This window comes from Triticum aestivum, chromosome 4D (genome assembly GCF_018294505.1).
Source record: "Triticum aestivum cultivar Chinese Spring chromosome 4D, IWGSC CS RefSeq v2.1, whole genome shotgun sequence".
In the NCBI taxonomy this organism is placed as follows: Eukaryota; Viridiplantae; Streptophyta; class Magnoliopsida; order Poales; family Poaceae; genus Triticum; species Triticum aestivum.
Window position 1 is genome coordinate 165,592,889 of NC_057805.1, and position 24,700 is coordinate 165,617,588.

General features: G+C 50.0%; 1 long non-coding RNA gene across 1 annotated transcript in view; it reads left to right on the forward strand.

Moving 5' to 3' along the window:
- LOC123097041 (uncharacterized) overlaps positions 1–12,533 on the forward strand; it is a 29,613-nt gene extending 17,080 nt beyond the window's left edge. Inside the window, exon 7 of the long non-coding RNA XR_006446892.1 lies at positions 12,515–12,533. This is a non-coding gene — a long non-coding RNA (uncharacterized lncRNA). The remainder of the gene's footprint in view (positions 1–12,514) is intronic.
- Positions 12,534–24,700: the final 12,167 nt, after the last annotated feature.

The window sequence follows — 24,700 nt, forward strand, 5'->3', positions numbered from 1 at the left end:
CCGGCGAGAGGGTCATGTTCATCTCCCACTTCCTCCGATGGTTAGGCTTTGCCCTTAATCCCTTTGTTCGAGGGCTCATATTCTACTACGGGCTGGATTTTCACGATCTGGCCCCGAACTCTGTTCTTCTTATCTCGGCGTTTATCGTCACATGCGAGGCCTTCCTTTGAATCCCTCCACACTTCGGCTTGTGGCTCAAGACCTTCAATGTGAAGCCGTAGATGATAGGGGGGAAGCAGGCAGAGTGCGGTGGCGCCACCGTGAGCAAGCTTAATAGCGCTTTTTGGCTTAAAGGATCCTTCACCGAGTCCTCTGACCTATGGCAGCGGGAATGGTTCTATATCACCGAGCCCCGCGGCTCCAAGTGGGCGGCTGCGCCTGCATTTCGATCCAGCGCTCCGATTCAGCCCACGTCATGGATCAATAAGGGGTTGGACTGGGGGTCAACTGATGAGGTACAGACTCTGCAAAGTTGCATCCGGAGCCTCCTTGAGAGGGACATTGATCTTATCAACGTTATTCAAGTAATGCTGGTTCGTCGGACCTTGCCGTGCCAAAGGCGACCTCTCCGCATGTGGGAGTTTAATCCCGAAGGGCCGCGGACACTTCAACACTTCTTCGGCACTACGCACAAAGGGATGTGGAAATTATTTTTCGGGAAACGAAAACAGTGGCCGGATACTACCGAAGACATCGGCCTTGACTGTAACCATCCGGATACCACGGTAAGTATCCATCCGCCGAACACCTCCTAATCAGGTATCCTGTGGTAAGACACTAAGCAAACCTTCTTTTTCCAGGGCTGGATAAAGAAAGCGGAACGGATTAGGTGTCCGGCCCCTCTTCCCGAAGACTCAGCGGACCCCGTGTTAACAAGGATGCTGGCACCGGCACCGTACCAGGCGCCGGTAGAGGGGGGCAAGGTGGAGAGTGGGAAGACCTTCGTTCCGGAGGTAAATCAGATACCGAGTCCGGAGAAATCGACATTTCTTCGCCCGAAGACAAAGGCGAAGGAGAAGCAAGCATCCCTTCTCCATTCAGGAAGAAAAGGGCCGCCTCCGAAGGTTGGGAGGGGCGGTCTCCCAAGAGGGGCAAGATGCCATCGTCGGGCGGCTCGGGATTGGAAGGCGACGCCGCTGAACAGCTCCGTCGTGAGGACAAGCCTTTGACCAAATCGTAAGTGAATCCGGGGTGCTTTGATCACATCCCGTTCCTTTCCTGTTACCGAAGAGACATGTAACGTACATGTGTATCTTTATAGTTCGGCGCAGAGTTTTCCTGGGCAGTCCTCTTCTTCGGGAGATCTTCTCCCAGAGATGATGGAAAGCGAGACGCCTCCCCTGACCTCGCCCAATAAGGCGGACGACTCCGAAGTGTCATCTCGGAAGGTTTTTCTTGATCAACAAGCGGCGCGGGGGATGAAGAAGGCAGTACCCGAAGGTGAGCCTCCGATCGTCCGGGATTCGGGGGCTAACAGTGAAGGCCCCGGACTATCCGGTTTTCAGCCAACGATGATTCTGGAGACGGGTGAACAGGTTCCTTCAAAGGATGGTCGTGCTCCTACAGCGGCTTCCGGAGACCCGGCGGCGCCGGATATGTTGATGGATATGCTGCGAAAAGCATCTGTCTCGGAGGAACAGCGTACCTTGATGGGTACGGTGGTTGAGAAGATTCTGTCCGCGAAGAGCGGATTGAATGAAGCCTTCATGAGCCTGCTAAGAGGCTTCGAGGTTTGTGATGTAATATTTTCAACTATATTTTATTTGCAAAAATGCACCTGTGTATAGGTAGTAGCCCCTGAGACTCGGGTTGGCTTCCCATGGGAGGCGAACGGAGGATCAAGAAGAAACACTAAAGGACTAATCTGGTTAACTGCAACACATGTTGTTTCCCCCCGACGACTATCCGGACTACGGATATTGTCGAGCTGCAGCGGAAGCTTGATGTGGCAGGGGATGACATTGCGTTAACCAATATGCGTCTTGACGAGTCGCAAGGTATGTATTCGGAGCAGTCCTTACACATACGTGTTTGTAATATAAGCGTGACGCTGAAAGTTGCATACTGGGATATGCATGGCTGCAGATGGTGCCGCCGCCGTTGAGATTCTTCGGGCGGAGCTGGCCCGGGCCAAGGAGCAGGCCCGGTAGTAATGCGGCTACCGAAAAGGCATCGGCTGAGTTAAAGGCCGAACAAGCTGCTCGGCACCAAGACGAGGAGAAAATATCCATGATGGTGCTCGAACTAAAAAATTCTACTAGCCGCTATGAATTCCTTGAGAAGGGGAATGAAGCCAAAACGGCTGAACTTGACAAGGCCTTGCGATCGGCGAGAGAAGCGCGGTCCGAATCTAGAGCAGCCCGTGAGGAGATCCGGCAAGCTGGGGAGATTGCGGCCGGTAAGCCATTTTTACTACAGACTAAGTTTGGCGATCCGAACTATGCTGAGTTTAACCAAGTGTGGAGTTCTCTAGACGAGTTTTTAGACTTGCCGAAGAGTTCTTCTGATGCGGCACAGTTTTACCAAGCGCGAGAGGGGTATGCAACGGAGAAGCTTTTCTGGTCACAATTTGGCGCATCAAAGCGCCCTCTGTTGCTGAATGAACAGATGTCCCAATGGGCCGAGCTTCATAGGATATCCGGCGCTGCCATGAAACGTCATAATCCGGCTGTGGTCGACTGAGTCTATTTCGAATAGCTACTTCGGCTTGGTGCAGCGGCTTGTTGATGCGGCGCCATGTATCGACGTTGTTAAGCGGTCGGCGTGCATTGAGGGTGCACGGATGGCCTTTGCCCGTGTCAAGACATATTGAGTGAAGATGAAGGCCATCGATGTTGCGGCGAAGAGTCCACCCAAGGGCAAGGACCATCACGCACCGGAGCATTATTTTGAGGACGTCTTGGAGGCTGCCCGCTTGATAGAGGGTCAATGCTCAAAAGGCATAATATTCGAGTGAACTCTGTACGAATTGTAAAAGACAATTTTTATAATCAGTCTATATTTTAGTTTTGCCTAAAGGCTTTTGTTCCTCCTGTGCGGCCGTTTGTATATGATCTGAAAGTTTTCCAGTCGTCAGCTTCAGCCCCCTCGTAGGAAATACGGGGGTGTTCGGAAAAGCATATGATCACTCTTGACCCAACGTCTTGGTCCGTGAAGGAGGTGTCAATGCAGCGAACTAGGCAACCGGACTATAGAGCTTAACACTTTCACTTAGCCATAGGAGTTTTATGGTGGGTCTACGATATAGCCCCTGGTATGTACGCGGCTTATTCTCGTATGATGCGCTTACATATTTGACCTGGGAGAGGTCCTTCGTGTGACACGGAATGAACTACGAAAGATTTCAATAAGTCATCGAGTGGTTGACCAGCTCTCGCTGCATCATGACAGTCAGTTTTCGGCTTTCTCTACTGAGGTGCTTAACCAGGTTAACCGGAAGCACAATCGCAGTAGTTCTCCCTTTACTACCTTAGCCGATATAGCGGAACGTAAGGTAGCAAGCACAGGAGCTAGGCAACCCAACTATTGACCCAAGACATGATTCGGAGCTGATGCATATAAGGCCAAACTCGCGACGCCGAAGTACGCCATAGAGCTGTTCGGACTTGTCGGCAACTCGTTTTGTTCCCATACCAAGCCCCTGGCAAGTTATGCCGAGGTGTATGTTTGAAACAACCGTAGGGGCAAAAACTCGGTCTTTTAGAAAAGAGTGGATTATTTTTACCGGGATCTGAGTGATGTGCCAATCGTTTATATAAATAACGAAGCCATACCCTGGCTATTTCACATGCCAAGGGTGGAAGGCTGAGGCTAAAGGTACTTTACAGGCTAAAAAATACTGAGTACGGTCTACAAAAATTTATTTTGGACCTCCTGTCGCACGTCTGCGTCGCCTATCCTCGGTTAGGGTATTCCTTGACGGAAATGACTTTTGGATGAGTGTATGAATCCGAACTCTGATAGAGCCCGTGGGTGACCAGCCTTTGAGCCATCTGTAGAGAGGATAGTAAAAAAAGGAAAATAGTTAGGAAAACAAGAGAGTTTATGGGAGTGCTTGTAGGCCTATCCTTATTGTGCTCCCGCTGATGCCCAGGGTATTTTAAGTGCATAATTATATATGCGTGGAACTGACTTCGCAGGCATATTAGGCGAGCGGCGGAAGCCGAATTGCTAGTCCAGTATGAACATTGACCGGTCGCGTTGAACGGAGACTGGCGGCGTCCTGACCGATGAAGTATGCGGTGAGGTGAGGCCGCTTTGTGGTTCGGCTGAGGTATCCATAGTATGATCTTCTGTATGGGGGGAGTTTTCCATGCATTCACCTCTAGGGGTGTATGTGACATATATCATGTTTACTGTTTTTACTTCGGGAGGAAACTGCTTTTGTCCCCCGGTGTTCTGTTGGTGAGTCTCTTCGCCGTCGCTGTCGCCGGGCGGCCCCTTCTCCTTGTGTCCGGCATTCAACTTGCCGGCCTGTTTGAAAACCCAACAGCTTCTATTAGTGCGATTAGTTGGTTTATTGGGGTGGCCATGAATCTGGCAGGGCCTATCCAATATACTGTCTAAATTGGATGGTCCGTCCCTTTTTGTCGTGAACGGCTTTTTTCGTTGGCCGGGTCTGGGGCCGCTGAATCCAGCGTTGACCGCTATGTCACGTGTTCCCTCATTGTTATTGAGGTGCTTGTTTTTATTGCGTCGTGGCTTCCCATTGCCGTCCCGGACTTCGGAAGTGCCCGGGTCGTTGGCGCTATTGCTTCTATGAGTGAGCCAGCTGTCTCCTCCCGCGCAAAAGCGGGTCATCATAGCCGTAAGGGCTGACATGGATTTTGGTCTTTCCTGACCAAGGTGGCGGGCGAGCCACTCATCCCGGATGCTGTGTTTGAAGGCCGCTAGGTCTTCTGCGTCAGGACAGTCTACGATTTGGTTCTTTTTAACTAAGAACCTGGTCCAGAGCTTCCTGGCGGACTCCCCGGACTGCTGGACAATGTGACTTAAATCATCGGCATCCGGTGGCCGGACATATGTACCCTGGAAGTTGCCGCGGAAGGCGTCTTCCAGAACCTCCCAGCCGCCAATTGAGTTTTCAGGCAGACTGTTTAACCAGTGCCGAGCTGGTCCTTTGAGCTTTAACGGGAGGTATTTGCTGGCATGAAGGTCGTCTCCGCGGGCCATATGGATATGGAGAAGGAAATCCTCAATCCACACCGCGGGATCGGTTGTTCCATCGTATGATTCAATATTTACGGGTTTAAACCCTTCAGGGAATTCATGATCTATCACCTCATCAGTGAAGCAAAGGGGGTGTGCGGCTCCTCTATATCGGGCCACAACGCGACGTATCTCTGATGGAGTTCGTCTGCGGTTTTCGGCCCGGGCGTGACTAGGTTCGGTACGTCCGAATAGATGGCCGTCGTCGCGTGTTGAGGTGCGTCTTTGCGATCCATAGATCGATCTGGTATATCCTGTTATGCTATCCAGGTCCTGTCGAGTGCCGTGTTCATAATTCCGGGCTGCTTTATATTTGTTTTCATGCTCCGGTGGTATAGGCTGCTTTTCGGCTTGAATTGCCGCTTCCTCCCGACCACGTAGTGGTCTGTTAGCCATATTGCGCGAGGGAGGTACGGACTTCGGTGCATCCTCATCGAACCGAGGCAGCAGTTTGCGCTTCGGTAACTCTTGGCGGGGCGTTTGAGGCCGTATTCTTCGGCTGCTAGGACATCAGTCCATCTATCGTTGAGCAGATCTTGGTCAGCTTGAAGCTGCTGCCGTTTCTTTTCCAGGCTTCTTGCTGTGGCAATGAGCCGGCGCTTGAAGCACTCCTGCTCGGAGGGTTCCTCTGGCACGACGAATTTTTCGTCGCCGAGGCTTGTCTCATATTCGGAGAGCGGGAGATAATTGTCATCCTCCGAATTGTCATGTGTGGCCTGTCATCAGGGCTAACTTGTCCGTTTCCTGGTTCCCCCTGTTTGGAAGTTGCCTCAACAAGGTCTTCATCGTTTCCGGCATCTTCCGGAGTATTATTTCCTCCGGTGCCAGCGTTGCTGTCTTTGGAACGACGTGACTTAGAGCGGCGCCGAGGACGCCGGCGTTTGTTCTGTGTCTCAGGAGTTTTATTCTCAACTGGATCTTCTTTGTCATCGTCATTGGTTGTTCTGGGTGTGTCCACCATGTACACGTCGTACGAAGGAGTGGCCGTCCAGCGTCCAGTGAATGGCGGATTTTGATTTTGCTCCTCATCAGCATCGTCGTCCGTACCGTCGATGTCTTCGGAGTCGTAATCAAGTGTGTCAGTTAAATCCTCGACTGTGGCTATGAAGTGGGTGGCGGGTGGGAAGCAAGATTCTCCATCATCAGCCCCTAGTTCGAACCGGACATAGTTCGGCTGCGGGTCCCCTGCCAAGGACAGGTTCTTTAATGAATTCAGCACATCGCCCAAGGGCGAGTGCTGGAAGATGTCTGCGGCGCTGAACTCGAAGATGGATAAGCGATCAAGTTCGGCATCCGCGGACTCACATGGTTCGGAACTTATAACCAGAGACGAGTCCGGAGTTCCGATGACACAGATGTTGTGTGAGGTTAAGTCCGTATGCGGCTCCAACGCTGGGGAATCTGTGGCCTCCGTGGTGGGGTTGAGCCTCCAGTCCTTGGATGGCGCCGTATGCTCCGGATCTAAGGCCAGAGCAGTTACAGGAGCTATTTTCTGAATGCGGTCCGATGACAGATTTAGGTCATGTTCATCGAGGTGAACAGGAGCGGTCGCCGCGGTCTCGAATCCAGTGAAGATCAAATCTCCACGGATGTCCGCGACGTAGTTCAAGCTCCCAAATCTGACCTGGTGGCCAGGGGCGTAGCTATCGATCTGCTCCAGATGGCCAAGCGAGTTGGCCCGCAGTGCAAAGCCGCCGAACACGAAGATCTGTCCGGGGAGGAAGGTCTCACTTTGGACAACATCGTCGCTGAAGATTGAGGGCACCATCAAACCTTTAAGGGACGGCACAGTGAAACTCTCAATGAAAGCACCAATGTCGGTGACAAAACCGGCGAATCTTGGGTAGGGGGTCCCGAACTGTGCGTCTAAAGTCGATGGTAACAGGAGACAGGGGACAGAATGTTTACCCAGGTTCGGGCCCTCTCTATGGAGGTAATACCCTACTTCCTGCTTGATTGATCTTGATGAATATGAGTATTACAAGAGTTGATCTACCACGAGATCGTAATGGCTAAACCCTATAAGTCTAGCCTGTATGACTATGGTAATGAGTATATCCCCCTCCGGACTAAGTCCTCCGGTTTATATAGACACCAGGAGGATCTAGGGTTACACAAGGTCGGTTACAAAGAAAGGAACCTACATATTTGGTCGCCAAGCTTGCCTACCACGCCAAGGAGAGTCCCATCTGGACACGGGTGCAGTCTTCGGTCTTCGTATCTTCACAGCCCATCAGTCCGGCCCATGGCTAACAGGCCGGACGCCCGAGGACCCCTTAGTCCAGGACTCCCTCACTCACCGCACTCCCGCGAGTCGAACACGACCATCCACGGCTCCTCCCGTGCCCCGCATCGCCCAAACCGCTGTTGGCCGAACTTCGGCGCCGCCTCGCTCGCCGCCGGCGCTGCTCCCGGCCACCCTGCGGCCTCCCGTCCGGTCCTTTGAATGCGAACGAGCAAGAGCTCCTCCCCGGTGCCCTGCCAAACCACCGCCCGTAGCTCAAATCCGAGCCGCGCCACCGTCGATTTGGTCGCCACCGGTCAGGCTCCGGTGACCGCCGATGTGGCCGTCATTAGCGGCTATTTGCGCCACTAATTAACCATCCACTGAAACTGACAGTCGGGCCCCACCGCCTAACTAACCGGCTAACTTAATAAGATTAAGTTTAATCTAATAACAGCGGGCCCACGTGTGAGTTTGACTACGCTGACGTGGTCGTTGACCCGACCCCACCTGTTTGTGACTCTAGGCAGCTCTGGGTCACTGGCCAGTAGGCCCCATTGGTCAGGCTTGACCTGGTTAGGGCTGTTGACTTGCTGACACAAGCATGACACAGCGCTGACGCTGTAAATGATTTTCTGGATTTAAAATAATTCAGGAAATTTCAGAAAATGTCCTAAATTCCAAAAATTATAGAAAATAATATGTAGCTCCAAATGAAATAATTTATATATGAAAAATTATCAGAAAAATCCAAAGAATTTGTTTATGGCATTTTCATGCTTGTTTGAACAACTTAAAGTTCCTGTATAAGACAATTTGAACTAATGGCATTTGAAATGTCTTATGTGGAGTTTGAATTTGAATCTAGTGTTCAAACCAACTCCATTTAAATTGTTGCTAGCTGCATTAGCTCAAATCACTGCATATTGCCATGTCACATTCATGCATCATATTGTTGCATTGCACTGATTGTGTTCCCTCTTGATTGCCGGTGTTTGTCCCCTCTCAGTAGACGTGGTTCCGACGATGAGATCGATGACACCGATGAAGAACTATACTATCTTCTGAAGTGCCAGGCAAGCAAAACCCCCTTGTTCATTCTAATACAATCCCACTCTCTCGCTCCTGCTCACTTTTACTGCATTAGGACAACAATGATTCAACTGTTACATGCTGCGGTAGTTGAACCCCTTTCCTCTGCATGACCTGTCATTGCCACAGTAAATAGATGAAACCCACTAGCATGAGTAGGAGTTGTTTGGGCCCTGATGTGCCTACTCATTCATGCTTGTTTGTCATGCCTGCTACTGCTTAGAGTTGAGTCAGGTCCGATTCATCGGGGATGAATTGGAATGGTGATGAACATGTCCTACTATGTGTGAGCTAAGTGTGTGAACACGATTTGGTAAAGGTAGCAGTGAGAGGCCATGTAGGAGTACATGGTGGGTTGTCTCATTGAAACCGTCCTCAGGGACTGAGTTTTGGGTTTGTGATCCATAAACAGCTACTACCACACGTTGGGCCCTGAAATATGACCCCGCTCGACTTAATAACCCCCCTGTCCTCTGTCCAAGAGTTACAAGTAGTTTTTGGTGTTTGTAGTATGCCGGCCGTGCGCAGCGCTGACCCGAGGGGTGGGCTGTGATGCGGTAGGCACGTGGCACGATGTACCAGGACGCCCGTTTGGTGCCTCGGGAACCCTGCACACGTCGTTCGGGGCCATAGTGGAAACCTCGGTCGAACTACCTGCGGATGGAACCTGAATAGGCGATAAACCTGGACTAAGGACTTGTGTGGTTAGTCAGGTCGTGGTCTACACCCACGTCGGCTTTCGCTTGAAGTCTGCGAGCACATGTCGTGTGCAGACGCTAAGTTGTGGAAACATGTGTGAAGAAGTACACCCCTGCAGGGTTATAAATGATCTATTCGAATAGCCGCGTCCGCGGTAAAGGACTTCTGGTTTGCCTATACAGTTCATAGATAAGTGAAAGTGGATACTCTAAAATGTGCAAGGTAAGCATGAGTGCTATGGATGTCGTTCTCGTAGGGAGACGGGAGCGGATCCATAGTGGTGTATTGATTGGTGAATATGTGGACTCGTGTGCGCCAACTCAAAGAAAGTGCTCGTAGTACAGGATAGCCACTGAGTCAAAGCTGGCTTGCTGCAGTTAAACTCCACCACCCCTTTGTTGATACCGATGCATATGTAGCTAGTTTTGATGTAAGTCTTGCTGGGTACATTTGTACTCACGTTTGCTTAATTTATGTTTTGCAGAGAGACTCCAGTCTCACTAGTAGTTCCGCGTGGACTTCGATGTTTAACTTGTTACCTCATGTACGATCTTGTGCCCTTGGCATGGTCTTGTAGATAGTCAGGCTTCTCAGCCTTTTTTATTTGTAGTTGTCTGTACTCAGACAAGTTAAGCTTCCGCATGTGCTTATTGCTTGTATGACTTGAATGCTGGGTCATCAGACTCATATTTGTAATATCTGACTCCTCGGAGCCTAATGAATAAATACTTTGAGTCGTAGAGTTTTGTTGTGATGCCATGTTGTATTTGCACATATCGAGCATATTGTTTGTATGTTATTGAAATGCTTGGTATGTGTGGGATCCGACAACCTAGTTGTTTATTCTTGGTAGCCTCTCTTACAGGGAAATGTCTCCTAGTGCTTCCACTGAGCCATGGTAGCTTGCTACTGCTTCGGAACACTTAGGCTGTCCGGCATGTGTCCTTCTTCGTTCCTGTGTCTGTCCCTTCGGGGAAGTGTCATGCATTGTTCCTTTAAGTCCTTGTAGCTTGCTACGACTTGGGTTCATACGTTGATGACCGACACGTTCGTTGCTGGGTCATGTATACCTGTCCTTGTAAGTTAGTGCCACTTTGGATTCACGACTAGTCTTGTCGGCCCGGGTTCTCTGTCATATGGATGCTAGCGACACTATCATATACGTGTGCCAAAAGGCGCAAACGGTTCGGGCCAGGTAAGGTGGCATCCGTGGGAATACCGTGCGTGAGGCCGCAAAGTGATATGATGTGTTACATGCTAGATGGGTGTGACTTAGAATCGGGGTCCTGACACTGCAATAGCATAAGATCCATTTTATCATAGTACTAGTGCTAGATACTTTTCTTAATTCATAGTAAACTGTAAGTTATCTCTCAAGCACTCTCTGCAGGAAATTATCTCATGAATTGTGTGTAGCGTTTGTGCCTGGTGAGTGTTCGTATAAATCCCTAGGCAGCCTCCTTTCCCTCTCTCCACAATCTGAAACTCACGGGAGGTGCATCTTGTACAATAAGAGGTGAATCCCTCCCGTTCTGCCTGCTGCTGCTGCTATTTCTTTATATTCGTGACATGTTCCTGCACAATCTTGTCATATTAATCTATGCACAAATTGATGCTCTATATCTACAAGATAATGATCTAGATTTCTTTTTCTAATATAATGTTAAAAGTCGACTAGATGAAAAATTCTCTGTGTTAGCAAGATCAGTACTGCTCAACAGTACGACAAGTAGCAGTACTGATCAGTACAACTTACACAATATTAGTACCGATCAGTACTATTCTTAATGTTAAAAGTAACACCCATATAGTACTGATGAGTCGTAGTGACAAGGATGCAGTCTACAAATTCTGAACTTATTGTTGAGTCATACTAGTACTGATGAAATGGGAAGCAAGGTTGTGTCACATGAATCTTAATTGAATAGGAAGCAAGGTTGCAATGAGACCCTAGAAAATCACTATTTATTTTATCCTCGGTTCTTAGAAAAGCATGGAAACAATTCTCTGTGTGTTAGAGTATCAGTTCATGTGGAGAAGAACATGTTTCCTATATGAAAAAATAATATATTATTATCAGTTCAATGTGTATTTTGTCATTAGTTCATACAGAACAACCGTAAAAAATATTTTGATGTGTGCTAGAGAGAGCTCGACTTTATATTATATGGTAGCTCACTCATTGCACGATTGCACAACAGTTTGGCAAGAAAATTGACATCAGTTCAGGGATGCCCACATCACGGCCTCACCGTGCCACCGCAATCTCTCCTTGATATGCCACCGGACGAGCCCCTCCTCACACTTTGGCAAGCTGTCACTTCTTGCTCCTGTGCCTGGATCCCGTGTGAGGACTGCTTAGATCTTGGTCAGGCGAAGGCCATGTAGGTTGCAAATTGCTCTTCTGGTATGTTGGGGGTGTGTCTAGGCCGACCGCTTCAGATTTGTTTTGTGTTAGCTAGATTCTAAGCTAGAACGGTCTGATTTAAGCAATTGGAATTTGAATAATCAAGTTGCCATCTGCCCTGCTGTCACAAAGAATCTATTTTTACCAATGTTGTACTTTTTTTTGCAGTTGCCGTTGTAGTTGTACAATAGTTTTGTCTCATAGTGCTCTTAGTTGTGCACTTAAATGATCCCACAATATGGCATTATCTTTGAGAATAGAGTTCATCAATAGTTCAGAGTTGTGAATAGGAGGGTGTGCCTGTACCTGGTGGGTTTGCTTATGATTCTGGTGTGCTTACCGGTTTGGCCTATTCGAAGTTGTGTAGTTTGCAATTTGTTTTTCCGGTGGCAGCCGTCCAAGTTGAGCGCTGATGGTAGTCATCTATGTGCGCCAGTGGCACTCTCTCACAGCAATATCTCTCTTTCTTTGCTCCTGCTATTAAAATGCATAAATGTGGTATTCTGCTAACTGAGTAGTTGGGAAGATGTGAGAAGAACATGCTCTTTAGGTATTTGTGACTATTCCTGTGAGCACCAATGTATTTAAATGTTTATTTTGTGCTTCCGCGCATGTTTTTGGGAAGCACAAGTACATCGTCATAGTAAGTACAAATGCGGTCTTATGGGACTTTGATAGTGGTTGGATGCTATTCCAAATGCCAAGATCATGCAAAACGGTTGTTGCTAGAATCTAGATGATATTTAATGTAGATACCATAGTTTCACCCTATTTTTTGGTTCTAATTATTGCTGCATACCTATTTAAAAGAATGTTCCATAAATGTTTGTGATCATTGCTTGTAGGTATTCATGTGGACTTTAAAATAACGACTGTTCTTGTAGGAGGTTCGAAGATTATCGTGGAGCAAGTTCAAGAGATTAGTTTCGTGAAAATGAATGTGATCTTTTGGTCAGGATTTTGCATGATCCATAGCCATCGGTGGCAACAGGCGAGCAGTTTGAGGCCTCCTACGTGAGTCATCCATCGTCTTCTATGCGTAAGATTGTTGTCTCTACACATCTAGCATCAGAGTATCTCCTCCCCTTGCCGCACAGACATGTCAGGTGGTCGAGCTAGTGTTGTTTGTGATTACTGGTCGTGACTCTTATGATGTCATTGGACAAAGAATTTGTTCTGTAACTCTGTATTTGCAGGACCTTTAGCAAATATTGTTGTGTTCTGAGTATTCCGATGTAGGCCAAAATGGTGAAGATTTAAACATCAACCCGAATTAATAAGACTGAGAAGTTCTACTTTAAGTAAACGGGTGAACCTAGATGCAACAAAGCTCTGCCATTATCCGTGGAGATTATTAGTTCATGTGTATTGTGTTCTTTTTGTCGGTTAATGTATTTTCTTGTTTGTCAGGTCGTGTGCAAGTTTCTTATCAGTTCATGTGTATGTGTATTGGTGATCACTGCTATTGCTGCTAGCTATCGATCAGACTGTGGTATTACCACGACTGCTCAATGAAATTTAGCCCCTTTGTTGGGTGAATCTCCTACTGCTTGCTAGCTTTGGAATTGTAAAAACACAATAAGTTCACAATTTAAAAAGTTGTAAGTTCAACATGACGTACCAGATAAGCTTGAGGAAAAAGGTCAAACAAAAGGAAACCACATGGAAATTCAAATGGTAAAAGTTCAAGTCGTGGAATGAGAGAAGTCCAGAACAACGTTGAAAAAAATGTTAAGTTGAAAAAAGGAAACACAATTTTTTTCTTTCGGTTCAACGATATAAAACCATACAAGTTCGGGGACGATGATATCGTAAACCGTTGAAAAGTTATGAGGAAAATGACACCGAAAAAACAGAGTAAAGTCTAGTATGTGAAAACACGCTCAGTACAAAATCATACAGGCATCCGTTCAAGTACTCTTTTTTGAAACCAATCAAAACTACTGTGAAAAATACCTCAATACAAACACATACATAGATCAGTACAAAGTACTCTGTTTTTTCTGACGGGAAAACAACACGATGGATCTCACCGCATTTCAAATCACAGAATAGTTGGCATGTGTGCAGAAATGTCGTCAGTCCAAGTTTTAAAATTCTGTAAGTTTAGATATATCACCTAAATAAGTAATGATTTGCAGCGAGTTTCTACAAAATTCTGTAAAGTTTAGATATATCACCTAAAGTATCGTTACTGCAAGTTTCAAAATTCTGTAAGTCTAGATATATCATAAAGAAAAATTGATAAGTCATCATCTGCTTTATATTCATGTTCTCTGCAGCACAAGTAGTAGTGGGACTGACTGGGAGTGATCCCTGAACCATTTCATTAAACGCCATGGTTTCCAACAATGCTAATGGTACTAGAGGGTGTTAGAGGCCATGAAGCCTCTTGGCTTCTCCAATAAGCAGGTTGGGCCAGTCCTGAAGCGCCTCCTCAAGTTTCTGAGTACATGATGCGTCGATGGACGCATCCCAGGCAGCCAAACACGACGTGTTTTGTCCTGCACCTAGAAGCTTTGGCGGCGATGTGTTTCTCTTTGTACCTTATCGATAAATCTAGCAGTGATGGTTCATATAGAATTTGAAATTACCTATCGGCCACGGGGATGAACTGCCCTCAGTCCTCTCTCAACAAATCTAGCAGTGTAGGTTCTCTGGTGCACCGAGTATTGCCGGCGGCGATGCCTGCTTATATATTTCCGCTTTCATGCATTAAACCTTACAATCTGGTACTATTTCATGATAATATGTGAACTGAAAGAAAGGTTCAACTATTTGTTATTTGAGTTGAGTTTAATTTCTTATTCCAGTTTAGTTTCAAATTCATATTCTACTTCAGTTCAATTTTTAAATTTGGTTTAGTTCAATTCAGTTCAATATATTTATGCCAATTTCTTCTTGTGATGCTTATAAGTAGCTGGAAATGCAGATGCTGCTGTTTTGGAATTTATCATTCGGTATGGAATTAGGTGTGGTGTACCATCAGTCACTGCTGTTGATTTAGCCAGTTTGGTAGTATATGATAGTAGACGTCTCAAAAGTATTTTTATGTTTGATGCATGGCTTATCTTGATACTAGGCATCACGCCACTTTACAAAGACATTACAGGGATCAGACCATTCTACAACCTAAATATTAAACTACACGCCAGGAAATTAGTACCTTTGTGCTTGCTAGGTGTTTGCATATGTCTCTAAGAACCAAACAGTACTAGTAACATCCCTATATAGGGCCGTGAGTGTGCTATTAAGTTTGTTGATATGTCTCTTAAGGAAAAAAAATGGAAAAGTTGCATCCTTTTCAGTTCATCTTGGGGGTCAAGGACAATTAAATTTAGTGTCATTGCTAAAATATAGGGCGCTCGCCGCCGCCATCTCCGACCGGATCCAGCCTGGCTCCCCCTGGTTGCTAACACGTCTTGTGCTGCTTTGGTGCTAATGTGGATGGCTAACAAGTTCAACTACGAGTCCTGACCAAATTCTGGTATGTTGCATGTTCCCACACATTCCCTAGGAAAAATACTTCTTAGCATTCAGTTCAATTCAATTATTATTTTAGTTTCAATTTAGTTCAAATTTCTATTTTTCATTTCAACTCAATTCTTATTTTTTTGCTAGCTACAATCACAACAAAATACTCCTGCCTTCACCAGTTACCCTTCACCACTTGATAAACAGGTGGCCCGGCCTCCTCCCGACGAAGCACCCGCGCTGGTGACACGCAGCGTGCCTCGGCCCCATGTCAGTTCCGGCATTGCCCTCTGCCGCCTCAGCGCAAAGGCCGTTCACGTACGCCACCCCAAGCCGTTCACCATGGTCACCAGAGCCCGTTCAATGCCGCAGCGCTCAAGCCGTTCACCCCCAACAACCCCATGCCGCAGCGTTCAAGCAGTTCGAAGATTGTCGTATCACAAGTTCAGAAGTGTGGCTTCGGGAAAGAGAAGTGTGGGTTTCTATCAGTAATTTCGGCAGAAGCTGCGTGTGATTTGTAGAGCTTTATGTAAAAAATGAGCAATTGTAGGCCTATAAGCTGATGGACATGACTAGTATTGACTATTGAGGCATGACATAAGTAGGCACGAAATATGGTTAGGTTTCTGCACTCATTTTACAGAAAAAGCAATTCGTAACACATGCTAACTTTCACGCTAGAAGAAGACATTACAGTTTAGCAGAGTGTTGTGTTGACTGACAGTATCCGTGTAGCAGTGCTGAAAAAACCAGAGGAGAGGAATGGTAGCTTACAGAGGTAGGCGATGCGGGGGTTGCCCGTCTCGACCTCTTTGGCGACACGGAGGATGGGTGCGATCTCCACGAGCGACGACAGCACCACCTCACTGTCAAAGATGGGCTCGCCGAGGTTGACGGCGGTCTGCGTCCTCATAATCCGGCGAGGCCCCGACGGCTGCATCAGGCCGGCCCGGGAGAGCGTCCGTGACAGGTACGTCATCGCGATCAGTCTCTCTTGTTGGATTGTACCGTTGCATGTACCTGTATTGTATGAGATGAGATGGCTGTTGTAATTAGGCCCTAGTCTTCCGCCTGTAACTCCACTCACGCCATCCACTCCCTGCATGTAGGGAGTTCGGCTTCGTGCCTCCGTGTATATGTTGAATGAAATAGATGCGCTGAGTTATTCCACCATTCTTCTTGGTAATCAGAGCTTAGGTCTCTCCCCTTCCCATGTCGACCAGCCCACCTCCCTCTCCCGTCGACGGTGGCCTCAGCCACAACCCCTCTGCCGATGAACTCGCCGCCGCTGAGCGTCCCCGCGCATCGCTCACCTCAGATCTCACCAACTCCGGCGGCTTGCCTCTCGCTACATCCCCACCCAACCCCATTCCCCCGATCCCTCTCTCTATGCCCACCACCACTCCCCTTCCCGGTGGCCTTCCTCCGAGCATCGCCGGGGTCATCGACTTCAAGTTGGCCCGGATGGGACCAACTTCACCCACTGGCGCAACTACCTCAACCTCCTCTTCACGCGGTACCAAGCGGAGACGCACGTCCAGGCCAGGGCCGCGGCGCGCCTCTCCGATCCACAGTGGCGCAACGACGACAACACTATCCGCCTCTGGTTCTTCTCCACCATCGAAGGTGATCTCCTCGACCTCGTCGCTCCGCCCGACTCCACCGCCTACACCATTTGGCAGCGCCTTCACGAGTACTTCCTCGCCAATGAGGCCGAGCACGCGATGCACCTCGGTCAGGAGTTCCGGGCGTGCGTCCGCGGTGACCTCACCATCAACGAATACTGCCGCCGCCTTCAGGGTATCGCCGCCGCCCTCGCCGACGTCCGGGAACCGGTCACTGACCGCACCCTGACCCTGCAGATGCTCGATGGCGTCGGCAAGAAGTTCGAGCTGCCGGCCACCATCATCCAGTCCATTGTGCCGCTTCCCACGTTCGCCCAGGTGCGGTCGCGCTTCGTCCTCGCCGAGCTCGCCATCGACAAGCGCGCGTGCACCGAGGGCGCGCAGGTGCTGGCTGTCCTCCACGACGACGCGCGGGGCGCCGACGGGTGTGGCGGCCGCGGTGACCGCGCTCCTCCTGGCGGCCCTCCTGGCGGTGGTCCTCTAGGTGGCGAGAACGGCGGCCGTGGTGGTCATCCAGGCGGCGGTCATCCGGGCGGTGGCAACCGCGGGCGTGGCGGACGCGGCCGTGGCGGCCGTGTACGGGGTTGCGGTGATCCCGCTGGCGGTGGCCGCGGGCCGCATCCGTGGCTGGGCTATTTCTCGCCCATGGGCATGCCCTTCCCGCCGCCGCGCTCCCCGTGGGTTCCACCCAACTCTGCGGGCGTCCTCGGCCCGCGTCCAGGAGTGCCCCATGATGCCTACTCCGCGTACGCCACTGCTCTGACCCTGCCTCCACCACCTCCGTACGCCGCTGCCTCGCCTTACTCGTGGGATGCGACCGCGATGTTCCACGCCGCGCCCAGCCAGGGGCACGGCTACCCCCAGGCCGACTGGATCATGGACACTAGTGCGTCCTCGCATGTCACCGGCGACCCAGGTACCTTGCTCGAGTCTCATTCCCTTTTAGCGCATAATACTCGTCATATCATCGTCGGTAATGGGGCTCGTCTCCCTGTCGTCGCCATCGGTAACACTCGCCTCCCTCCTCGCCCCTTCTACCTTACTCACATCCTGTCATCTCCCAATGTTGTGCAAAACCTTATCTCTGTACGAAAGTTTACATGCGATAATCTTGTTTTCGTGGAATTTGATCCCGTTGGCTTTTCCGTGAAGGATCTTCACACCAAGGAGGTGCTTATGAGGTCCAATAGTGGTGACGACCTCTACCACTTCTCCGGCGACCATGGCGGCACTACACCGGCGGCTTACGCTCTTGGGATTTCGGATCTTTGGCATAAACGGCTAGGGCACCAAGGCTCTTCTTCTTTAGCTCATTTTCCCTTTGATATTTCATCCAAATGTAATAAAACTCCCAAGTCTCCACTATGTACTGCTTGTCAAATGGGCAAACATACTCGCCTTCCCTTCTCCACCTCGACAACCTATACCACTGCACCATTTCAGCTTTTGCATTGTGACTTGTGGACTTCTCCAATTGTTAGTTTTTCAGGCTACAAATATTATCTTGTTATTTTGGATGACTATACTCATTACTCTTGGACCTTTCCTCTCCGTGCTAAATCCGATACATGTGCCACTTTGCAACGTTTCTTTGCGTTTATTCTTACTCAATTTCATGTGCTTGTGCAATGTTTGCAGTGTGACAATGGCGGTGAATTTCTTACCACCAGCCTTCGTGAGTTCTTCTCTTCTAACGGCATTGCTTTCCGTCTCACGTGTCCGCACACCTCTCCCCAAAATGGCAAAGCAGAACGATTCATCCGTACCACCAACGATGTCATCCGCACGCTCCTCTTTCAAGCACACCTACCACCGCCCTTTTGGGTCGAAGCTCTCCATACTGCCACCACACTGCTCAACATTTGTTCCTCCCGCGTCGTCCACTTCTTTATGCCCCATTTTCTTCTCTACGACGTCCACCCAACATACCATCACCTCCGGACCTTCGGCTGCTTATGCTTTCCCAACACCTCTGCCACCGCGTCGCACAAGCTCTCGCCCCGCTCCACCAGATGCGTGTTCATCGGCTATCCACGCGAGCAGAAGGGCTATAGGTGTTTCGACTTGTCCACACGCAAGGTCATCACATCTCGTCATGTTATTTTTGACGATCTTGCTTTCCCTATGACTGCGCTGCAGACCCAGCCGTGGTCGCAGAAGATCCCAACCCACCTGCCGCACCCACTTCGATCCCCCTCGAACCGCTCACCTCATACTGGGCCGCACGCGCTCGTCAGTCGCCAGCCGCTCCGCACCTGCCGCGCGTCCCGACCGGTCGCTTTCACCCGACCCACCCACATCCACTTCCACCCCTCCACCCAATTGCATTGCCCCCGCCCAGCCCTGCGGGCCTGCCACCCATGCATCTCCATGCAGCCCACGTACTCCCACCAGCTTCATGCCTCGGTCCGCGGCTCTCACTCCGGGATCCCTCCCCACCACCTCGTCAGGGAGCAGCTCTTCCTCGGGATTGACGTCTGCTCCCCACTCCCCGGCTCCACCCTGTCTCCCCCACCGCGACACCTTCCCCCATGTGCTATTCCCGTCACCCCGCACGCCAATCCACATCAGATGGTCATGCGCCGGAAATCTGGTTTTGCTATGCCCAAACAACACTTCGACTTATCCGTCACCACCACACCATCTCCACTTCCCTCTTCTTACCGTGCGGCTCTCAAGGATCCCCATTGGCATGACGCTATGTTAGACGAGTTTAATGCGCTAATTCGGAATGACACTTGGTCTTTGGTGCCGTGTCCTGCAGGTGTTAATGTGGTGACGGGCAAGTGGATTTTTCGGCACAAACTACATCCTGATGGCTCCTTGGCGCGCTACAAAGCGCGGTGGGTGGTTCGGGGCTTCACGCAGCAGCCGGGCGTTGATTACAGGGAGACCTTCAGCCCCGTCATCAAACCTTCCACGATCCGTGTGGTCCTCAGCCTCGCCACGGCGAGCAAGTGGCCCATACGACAAATGGACGTCAAGAATGCCTTCCTCCATGGCGACCTCGCTGAGACTGTCTACTGTCAACAACCCTCCGGATTTGTTGATTCTGCTCATCCCACACACGTTTGTCGCCTCAACAAATCCTTATATGGTCTTAAGCAGGCTCCGCGGACATGGTTCCTCCGCTTCACACATCACCTCCACTCGCTCGGTTTTGTCTCCTCCAAGTGTGACACCTCCCTTTTCATTCTTCATCGAGGGGATGCCATGGCCTACTTGCTCTTGTATGTTGATGATATCATCCTAACAGCTAACTCCACCTCTCTCCTCACTTCCCTCGTCGAGTCTCTCGCTAAGGAATTCTCTATGAGTGATCTTGGCGATCTTCACCATTTCCTTGGCATCACCGTGCACCGCACTGCTGCTGGGCTCTTCTTGTCCCAAGAGCAGTATGCTCTCGAGATCTTGGACCGTGCCAACATGCTGAACTGCCACTCCATTTCTACGCTGATTGACACTAGCTCCAAACTCTCCATGTCCGGTGGTACACCCTACTCCGATCCCTCGAAATACCGCAGTCTTGCCGGCGCTCTCCAATATCTTACACTCACTCGGCCCGATATCACCTATGCTGTCCAGCAGATTTTCCTCTTCATGCACGCCCCCCTCGACACCCATTTTCAGTTGATCAAACGTGTCTGACGTTATCTTCGTGGCACTGCTCACTTCGGCCTCCAGCTTCATCGTGACTCCTCGCACGAGCTGATCTCTTACAGTGATGCCGACTGGGCCGGGTGCCCTGACACCCGCAAATCTACATCCGGTTTTTGTGTGTTCTTGGGCTCCAAGTTGATCTCCTGGTCGTCTAAACGACAACATATGGTGTCTCGCTCTAGTGCGGAGGCCGATTACCGAGCCATGGCCAACTGTGTGGCTGAATCTTGTTGGTTACGGCAACTTCTCAGTGAGCTCCGGTGACCTCCCACACGCGCCACCGTCGTCTATTGCGACAATGTCAGTGCAGTGTATCTCTCGTCCAACCCCGTGCAGCATCAACGGACGAAACATGTAGAGATCGATCTTCACTTTGTTCGAGATCGGGTGGCTCTCGGTGAGGCCAAGGTGGTTCACGTTCCGACCACGTCGCAGTTCGCCGATATCTTCACCAAGGGGCTCCCCTCGACGGTCTTATGTGATTTTCGGTCCAGTCCCAACGTTTTGCCGAGCAACGTTTGAACTGCGGGGGGGGGGGGGCGTTGAATTGTACCGTTGCATGTACCTGTATTGTATGAGATGAGATGGCTGTTGTAATTAGGCCCTAGTCTTCCGCCTGTAACTCCACTCACGCCATCCACTCCCTGCATGTGTAGGGAGTTCGGCTTCGTGCCTCCATGTATATGTAACAGCTCTGTTGAATGGAATAGATGCGCTGAGTTATTCCACCATTCTTCTTCTCTTCCCGTCACTGCCCTAACCTGAACGGGCACGCACATACACACACAGATGCGGAGCTGAGCATACAGTACATCGAGATAGCTCCAGAAGGTTCTAGAAGGCGGGGCATTACCTTGCTCCTCTGGCCAACTGATTCAAAATTCGGGCATGAGTGGAACTGGATTCCCCAAACAATTCCACCAATCGCCCGGAGACAAACGGAGCTCCAGGCCTAGCCCATGCGTTAGATTCCCGAAATTCCGGAAAAGTTAGCGTGCTCCGCAGCGTGCGCTGCTCTCAATGACCTGGAATGAGACGAGAAGCTCAGCGGGGGGAGCTGTAGAACCTCCTCGAAACTTCTAGAAAAGTAGCAAGAGGCGAGGCGGAGGTCGCCGGAGCGAGCGATTAAGCACCGCGCCCGTGCGGGGGGAAAAGCCAAACCAGCCAGCCCGCCGCCTTGGCCACCGAGACGTCCTTGCGTGTCGGCGCACGAGAGCAGAGCGCCAGAACTGGTAGAGGCCTCCGCCGTAAGCTTCGTGCGCTGTGGTGGGGTGGCGCGGTTAGTCGCGGGCGAGGTTGTCGGCGGGAGGCGGAGGGGGATTTATTGTTCTGTCAGTCGAAAGCATCAGTTCAACCACTGGAATTCATCAGTTCAACAATAGTAATAGAATAATATTCTGTTACGCGAAACAGAATAGCATATATATATTCGGGCAACACTATTCTAATCCCAGGATTAGAATAACTATTTGGATCACGGCGGGGCCCTGTCCGGCCCTCCCGAACTTCCAAACCCGCTGAGAGAAAAAACAAAAAAGGCCACGCCCACGCCTCCACCACTTCCTCGATCCCCAACCTCCCCCCATCCAGCGTCCTCAAGCTCTCGACCCCCGCCACAACCGCCGCGCCGCCAGCCCAGCTTCCGACCATCGCCGCGGCACCATCCCACCACCTCCATCCGACGCGCCGCCGTCCCGGCTTCTCACCATCTCCCCTCGATCCACCGCTCCGCCTCCACCAAGATCCCGTCGTAGCCCCACCTCCAACAGCCCCGCCGACGACCGGATCCCTGCTTCCCGACGAGCTCTGGCGCCACCTCAACGAACGTCACGGCCTTCACCCCCCTCCCAGCGCGCTACCGCCACCGTCACCTTCGGCCACCATGGGCACTGCAGTCGCGCCCTGCCTTCTTCCTGCCGCCGCGCCTCCACATCACCTCCACCCCGCCGCCGCCGGGGAACAGGGAGGTCGCCAACCGCACCTGGATCTGGGCGCGTGCCCCTAGCTTCCTCCCTCGCCCGTGCCATGCAGGCCTCCTCCGCTGCTGCCCGAAGTTCAAATGTCATAGCAGTGGCCGGACGGATTCGACACGCCGTCGTTGGATATTCTCTGTTGTCGCTAGATCGATCGCCGGTGCATCACCTCGGTCAAGCTCTTCTCTACCTCATGTGCGTCCATGGTGCTCGCTCCCAGAACTTGGCCATTTTTGGACGAGGAATCAAGCTCGCCCCTGCTGCTTTGTTTGGATCTACTCGGTTGCTGGTGTTTGCTTCGAGGCTACTCACACCCGAGCTCCCACTAGCCACGGCAATCTCATTCCCCGCAGCGGATGTCGCCGACCTCGACTAGTGGTTGACGGATTTTGTGTTTCTTCTGTACAAAACCGATGCATTTCTTCTCTTGTTTTTGCAGTTTTGTTAACTAAACTTTACGTCTCGACTGATTGAACTGCACAGAACTTAACTGTCTAGGCTGCAAGGGTGTCACGCGGAGGTGGCTCGAGCCGGCGGGAGATGCAGCAGTTCGATGCAGCCCCTCCATGCCGTTCAACTCCTGCAGTCAGCTGGCTCAAAGCCAACAGTGAGCTCCTACTTTGACTCACTGCACACGTAGCTTCTGGGCATGTGTCGATGTGTGGCTGAAGCTCTTTCTTTTTAGTCTCATGTGCTGATCCTGCCCTCTCAGTCTCTCTTATCTCAGTTTGGCACACCCAAAAAATGTTTTTTGTTATTCTTAAAATTGTAAGTAGAGATGCTTAGCCAAAAAGCCAATCGTTATGTATTCTGAATGTGAACCGGGTGCACTCTATGTGTTTGCTATTATGCGTGCTAGAACTGAAGCATTTCTGTGCTTAGCTTTTTTTTCTTTCCTGATGAAGCAAGTACTAGTTGCTCCTGCCATGCTACCTATGGTCGAGAGCGCATAGCTCAGTAGACAGAGCTTGACAAGATAGAAATGCAACATGTGGTGCAGAGAAGGCCACATTTCTCAGGTGGCACACATTTACTTTTTTCTTTTTGTGTGTAAAAAGGGTGTTTAGGCTTACCACCACATTTAGGGATCCATTTTCGGTCTCCCCCACCATGCTCCTGCAGGTCGACTGCGCCGCCACATGAAGTTCACTGGCCATAGCTGCGGCACAAAATTCCAACTCAACTGCAACCCCTCAAGATCCACAGGTAAAATGATCCACAATCTCATAATTTTCACACCGATGTATCATGTGCTGCAGCAAAGTGTCCATGCCTGATCTTTGTTGGGTTTTGTTTTTTAGTGGCCAAAGATGGCGCTCCATGCTACCTCTTGAGGACTGCGTTGGTTTTCCCTTAAAAAGGAAAGGGTGATGCAGTAGAGCAGCGTAAGTATTTCTCTCAGTTTTTGAGAACCAATGTATCAATCCAGTAGGAGGCCACGCACGAGTCCCTCGCACCTACACAAACAAATAAAAACCTCGCAACCAACGCAATAAAGGGGTTGTCAATCCCTTCACGGTCATTTACGAAAGTGAAATCTGATAGATATGATAAGATAATATTTTTGGTAATTTTATAATAAAGATGAAAAGTAAAATAAAAGGCAATGAAAATAGCTAAGTGCTGGAAGATTAATATGATGGAAAATAGATCCAGGGGCCATAGGTTTCACTAGTGGCTTCTCTCGAGAGCATAAGTATTATGGTGGGTAAACAAATTACTGTTGAGCAATTGACAGAATTGAGCATAGTTATGAGAATATCTATGTATGATCATGATTAAGCCCTCCGTGATCGATGCCCTCCTCCGGCGGAGCGCCGGAAAAGGCCCTAAGATGGGATCTCACGGGTACAGAAGGTTGCGGTGCGGCGGTGGAATTAGGTTTTTGGCTCCGTATCTGGTAGTTTGGGGGTACGTAGGTATATAGGAGGAAGAAGTATGTCGGTGGAGCAACGTGGGCCCCATGAGGGTGGAGGGCGCGCCCAGGGGGTAGGCGCGCCCCCTACCTCGTGCCTTCCTGGTTGATGTCTTGACGTAGGGTCCAAGTCCTCTGGACACGTTTGTTCTGAAAATCATGTTCCCGAAGGTTTCATTCCGTTTGGACTCCGTTTGATATTCTTTTTCTGCGAAACTCTGAAATAGGTAAAAAACAGCAATTCTGGGCTGGGCCTCCGGTTAATAGATTAGTCCCAAAAATAATATAAAAATGTATAATAAAGCCCAATAATGTCCAAAACAGAATATAATATAGCATGAAACAATAAAAAATTATAGATACGTTGGAGACGTATCAAGCATCCCCAAGCTTAATTCCTGCCCGTCCTCGAGTAAGTAAATG